This window comes from Schistocerca cancellata, chromosome 12 (assembly GCF_023864275.1).
Source record: "Schistocerca cancellata isolate TAMUIC-IGC-003103 chromosome 12, iqSchCanc2.1, whole genome shotgun sequence".
In the NCBI taxonomy this organism is placed as follows: Eukaryota; Metazoa; Arthropoda; class Insecta; order Orthoptera; family Acrididae; genus Schistocerca; species Schistocerca cancellata.
Window position 1 is genome coordinate 66,816,466 of NC_064637.1, and position 5,908 is coordinate 66,822,373.

General features: G+C 45.3%; 1 non-coding gene across 1 annotated transcript; it reads right to left on the bottom strand.

The window, feature by feature from the left end:
- Positions 1 to 5,553: 5,553 nt before the first annotated feature.
- Positions 5,554 to 5,628, bottom strand: Trnas-cga (transfer RNA serine (anticodon CGA)). Its single transcript has one exon. It is a non-coding gene; the product is annotated as a tRNA-Ser (tRNA).
- Between the last annotated feature and the right edge of the window lie 280 nt (positions 5,629 to 5,908).

Genomic DNA, 5,908 nt, shown 5'->3' on the forward strand with positions numbered 1-5,908 from the left:
AGATAGGTGGAAAGAATACATTGAAAGCCTCTATGAGGGTGAAGATTTGTCTGATGTGATAGAAGAAGAAACAGGAGTCGATTTAGAAGAGATAGGGGATCCAGTATTAGAATCGGAATTTAAAAGAGCTTTGGAGGACTTACGGTCAAATAAGGCAGAAGGGATAGATAACTTTCCATCAGAATTTCTAAAATCATTGGGGGAAGTGGCAACAAAACGACTATTCACGTTGGTGTGTAGAATATATGAGTCTGGCGATATACCATCTGACTTTGGGAAAAGCATCATCCACACAATTCCGAAGACGGCAAGAGCTGACAAGTGCGAGAATTATCGCACAATCAGCTTAACAGCTCATGCATCGAAGCTGCTTACAAGAATAATATACAGAAGAATGGAAAAGAAAATTGAGAATGCGCTAGGTGACGATCAGTTTGGCTTTAGGAAAAGTAAAGGGACGAGAGAGGCAATTCTGACGTTACGGCTAATAATGGAAGCAAGACTAAAGAAAAATCAACACACTTTCATAGGATTTGACGACCTGGAAAAAGCGTTCGACAATATAAAATGGTGCAAGCTGTTCGAGATTCTGAAAAACAGTAGGGGTAAGCTATAGAGAGAGACGGGTCATATACAATATGTACAACAACCAAGAGGGAATAATAAGAGTGGACGATCAAGAACGAAGTGCTCGTATTAAGAAGGGTGTAAGACAAGGCTGTAGGCTTTCGCCCCTACTCTTCAATCTGTACATCGAGGAAGCAATGATGGAAATAAAAGAAAGGTTCAGGAGTGGAATTAAAATACAAGGTGAAAGGATATCAATGATACGATTCGCTGATGACATTGCTATCCTGAGTGAAAGTGAATAAGAATTAAATGATCTGCTGAACGGAATGAACAGTCTAATGAGTGCACAGTATGGTTTGAGAGTATATCGGAGAAAGACGAAGGTAATGAGAAGTAGTAGAAATGAGAACAGCGAGAAACTTAACATCAGAACATCAGGATTGATGGTCACGAAGTCAATGAAGTTAAGGAATTCTGCTACCTAGGCAATAAAATAACCAATGACGGACGGAGCAAGGAGGAAATCAAAAGCAGACTCGATATGGCAAAAAAGGCATTTCTGGCCAAGAGAAGTCTACTAATATCAAATACCGGCCTTAATTTGAGGAAGAAATTTCGGAGGATGTACGTCTGGAGTACAGCATTGTATGGTAGTGAAACATGGACACTGGGAAAACCGGAACAGAAGAGAATCGAAGCATTTGAGATGTGGTGCTATAGACGAATGTTGAAAATTAGGTGGACTGATAAGGTAAGCAATGAGGAGGTTGTACGCAGAATCGGAGGGGAAAGGAATATGTGTGAAAACACTGATAAGGAGAAGGGACAGGATGATAGGACATCTGCTAAGACATGAGGGAATGACTTCCATGGTACTAGAGGGAGCTGTAGAGGGCAAAAACTGTAGAGGAAGACAGAGATTGGAATACGTCAATCAAATAATTGAGGACGTAGGTTGCAAGTGCTACTCTGAGATGAAGAGGTTAGTACAGGAAAGGAATTCGTGGCGGGCCTTATCAAACCAGTCAACAGACTGATGACACAAAAAAAAAAAAAAAAAAAAAAAAAATTTTGACAACGATCGGTACCGGCTCAATGCCCTCGGTACCGTTCGGTTGTCAGTCGTTCTCAGAACGGTGTTCTGTGTAGTTGTGAGCGCATCATGTCGGAGCTACGTGAATTCGAACGTAGGGTGGTCGTATGTTGGGTGGTTCCATGACCAAGTTAGCCGAAGTGTTTGGTGTTCAAAGAGGTACGGTATCGAAGATTTACACCGCATCAAGGGAGAGCGGAAAAACATCGTCTGCTACCTCACAACGCGGACGAAAGTCTGTGTTGCGTGAGTGATCCTGAGAAACAGTCATCGAAGAAATTGTGACGAACAACAAGAGGACAGCAGCTGCAAAACTCACTGCAGAACTGGATGTCGCGCTCAATAACCCTGTCAGCACCGAAACAACGAGAAGGGGGCTGCATATGTAGGGAACTGTAGGTTGTGGTGGATATCCAAAACCACTCATCACGGGTGCAGGACAGCATGGTGCCCAAGACCAAAAAGCTGGAGTATGGGCAAACGGAAGAGAGTGAGTTGGTGGGATGTCTCTTGTTTCACGTCCGCCCCGATAGCTGAGTGGTCAGCGTGACGGACTGCCGGCCTACGGGCCCTGGTTCGATTACCGGCTGGGTCGTTGATTTCCTGCGCTCAGGGACTTAGTGTCGTGTTGTCTTCACAATCATTTCGTCCCCATACGGAGCGCAGGTCGCCCAATGTGGCATCGAATGTAGTAAGACCTGCTCCAAGGCGGCCGGACCTGTCCCGTAAGGGGCCTCTCGGCCAATGACGCCAAACGCTCATTTCCATTTCTTATTTCACACTGTGTTCCAACTTCTGTCCGAGTTTACGACGCAAGAGTGTGTTGTATAGCTAGAGAAGGCCGAAATGCACGCGTTAAACTCAAGCAGTCTGGCGTGAGGTCTGAAACAGGATACGTAATGAATGCTATAAAGAAAAGTACGTCGCTTCTGGAATACTTAACTTTAATCCTCATTTGTAGAACATTGCTCTTGATGATACAGAAGTATTATAGCAATTGAATACGGCGCCTTTCTAGGTCGTAGCAACTGTAGCTGAAGGCTATGCTAACTATCGTCTCGACAAATGAGAGCGTAATTCTCAGTGGACCATGGCTAGCAACGTCGGCTGTACAACTGGGGCGAGTGCTAGTACGTCTCACCAGACCTGCCGTGTGGTGGCGCTCGATCTGCAATTACTGACAGTGGCGACACGCGGGTCCGTCGTATACTAGCGGACCGCGGCCGATTTAAAAGCTACCACCTAGCAAGTGTAGTGTCTGGCTGTGACACCACAAAGTGAACCATGGCGAAGGCTCTATGATTGTTTGGGAAGCCATATCTTGGTATTCCATGGGCCCCATGGGTATTCTTCAATATCACGTAACTGCCAAGGATTATATGACCATTTTGACTGATCTTATCCATCCCATGGTACAGTGTTTGTTGCCCAATGGTGATGCTTTGTTCGAAGACGACAGGATCCCTCATCACACAGCTCGTCCAGGACTGGTTTTTCCAGCACGAAAATGAAATGTCGCATCTCCATTGGGCACCACAGTCATCATGTTTCAGTATTATTGAGCGTTTATTGTCTACTTCGGAGAGAAGGTTTCATGATTGCCGTCCACGTCCATCATCGTTAGCTAAAGTTGCGGCAGGCAGAATGATATAACGCTCCGTTGGAAATCATACAAGACCTGTATTTATCCATTCCGAGACAAATGGAAGCTATTTTGAATGTCAACGGCTTTTCTACACTGTATCAGGCATGGCAATTTGTTGTGTTTCCATATTTTTGTCCAACCCCAGTACATGATGCGATTCTTCACTTCTCAAACGTATTTGACTCAGGATCACACTAACTCCCATTTTCGAAAGTAGGATGACGTGGGGTGTAGAAAAAATTGTGACTGGGTGTTGGTAGAGAGGACACAGATTATTATCTTGAATGGAGGGTCATAAAGTGAATTAAAATTGATGTCGAACGTGCCACTGGGGCCTTGCTGTTGATGTAGATGGTCTGTAGTGAATCGTGTTTGGAGCTTTGCTATCCGTATTGTGTATTAAGTAGGTAACAGACAATATTAACAGTAGCGTGAGATGTTTCAGATGGTGTAGTTATCTACGATGAAGCGGTGTATGAAAGTAAGTTTCTTAAATAGTCGGTCAGATCTTGACATGGTGTGAAAGCTGTTCAAGACTGCCTACTTGCTTTATATATTTAGAAATGTAAAACTATTCGCTTCAGAAAAGAGAGAGGAGAGAGGAGCAGGGAGGAATTGGTGATGGGGGGGGGGGGGGAAGATGGGTGATTAAGGGACAAGGGTGAGTGATGAGGGGGCAGGGAGGGATTATGAAGGAGAAAGGAGGGGTGATGAGTGGGCAAGGAGGGGTGATGAGTGGGCAAGGAGGGGTGATGAGTGGGCAAGGAGGGGTGATGAGTGGGCAAGGAGGGGTGATGAGGGGGAAGGATGGGTGATGAGAAAGAGAGGAAGGCTAGGGGATGATGGAGGAGGAAGCTGGAACGAAGGATGGTTAATGAGCGTGGAGGAATGTGGGATGAGGGAGGAAAATATTAGCACAGATACTTATCTACAGTCGTGATAATGAATGGGACAAATTGTTCAGTTCATTACCAGTTATACTACAAATTCATTATGTATTAATTACACTTGAACATGTACCACATCTTCAAGTTGAATTTGTTAACTAGAACGTAACAACCTTGAAATAATGAGATACTTATATAATTCATATAAACAGAAACAGCTGCGCCGGATTAGTCGAGCGGCCTAGGGCGCTGCAATCCTGGCCTGTGCGGCTGGTCCCGGCGGAGGTTCGAGTCCTCCCTCGGGCATGGGTGTGTGTGTGTGTGTGTGTGTGTGTGTGTGTGTGTGTGTGTGTGTGTGTGTGTGTCTGTGTGTGTGTGTTTGTCCTTAGGATAATTTAGGTTAAGTAGTGTGTAAGTTTAGGGACTGATGACCTTAGCAGTTAAATCCCATAAGATTTCACACACATTTAACATTTTGAAACAGAAATAAAAAATGCTCCACTGGATACAGAACCCAGTTGCAGAGAGAGGTGTTAAATTTCGTGCTGTCAAATGGAAACACCATCCAAAACTAGAAAAAAACTTCGGAGACTGTGGTGTCACCGCCAGACACCACACTTGCTAGGTGGTAGCCTTTAAATCGGCCGCGGTCCGTTAGTATACGTCGGACCCGCGTGTCGCCACTATCAGTGATTGCAGACCGAGCGCCGCCACACGGCAGGTCTAGGGACACTTCCAAGCACTCGCCCCAGTTGTACAGCAGACTTTGCTAGAGATGGTTCACTGACAACTTACGGTCTCATTTGTCGAGACGATAGTGTAGCATAGCCTTCAGCTACGTCATTTGCTACGACCTAGCAAGGCGCCATTATCAGTCACTACTGATGCTGTAAAACATGTACCGTCAAGAGCGACGTTCACCATTTATGGACGAAAGTTAAGTATTCCACCAGCTACGTCAGTTTTTTCTAAGTCTAATTTCCTTGTCCTGTTCCAGACTTCACGCCAGCCTGCGTGAGCTAAAACGCGTGCCTTTCGGCTTCCTCTAGTAGTACCGGGTTGGCTCTCTTGCCAACCCACAACAAAAACGATTTCAGCATAGGACTTATCAGGTGCAGAGTGTTATGTCTGTTACAACAGGTGAGGCAACTTCAAGGATAAGGGTAGGGGGATTATTAATTATATTATCATAATATTAGGATAGCCCATGATCTACTTTCACTCATGACGCATGTGGGAACTATTATATCTAGAAGCTGTCTCAGCACATAGTGGCGAAGACACCAGATGCTACCTGGCACTTTTCAAACAGCTGCAACTGCCATTGTGGTTGAATCTTCCTGGTAGAGTAAAACTGTGTGCTGGACCGAAATTCGAACTCGGGACCTTTGCCTTTCGAGGGCAAGTGCTCTACCAACTGAGCTACCCAAGCACGACTCACAGCTTTACTTCTGCCAGTACCTCGTCTCCTACCTTCCAGACTTTAAGAAGCTCTCCTGCGAACGTCCTAGTACCGAGTTCGAGTCTCGGTTCGGCACACAGTTGTAATCTGTCAGGAAGTTTCATATCAGCGCACACTCCGCTGCAGAGTTAATCTCATTCTGGTACCATTGTAGCTGTACTGCACCACAGGAACCTCTTAATCTCTGCCTACCTACAGTTCTGGTGCAGAGATTCTCGTAGTATTCCAGCTGTGTGTACCGTATCATCCTA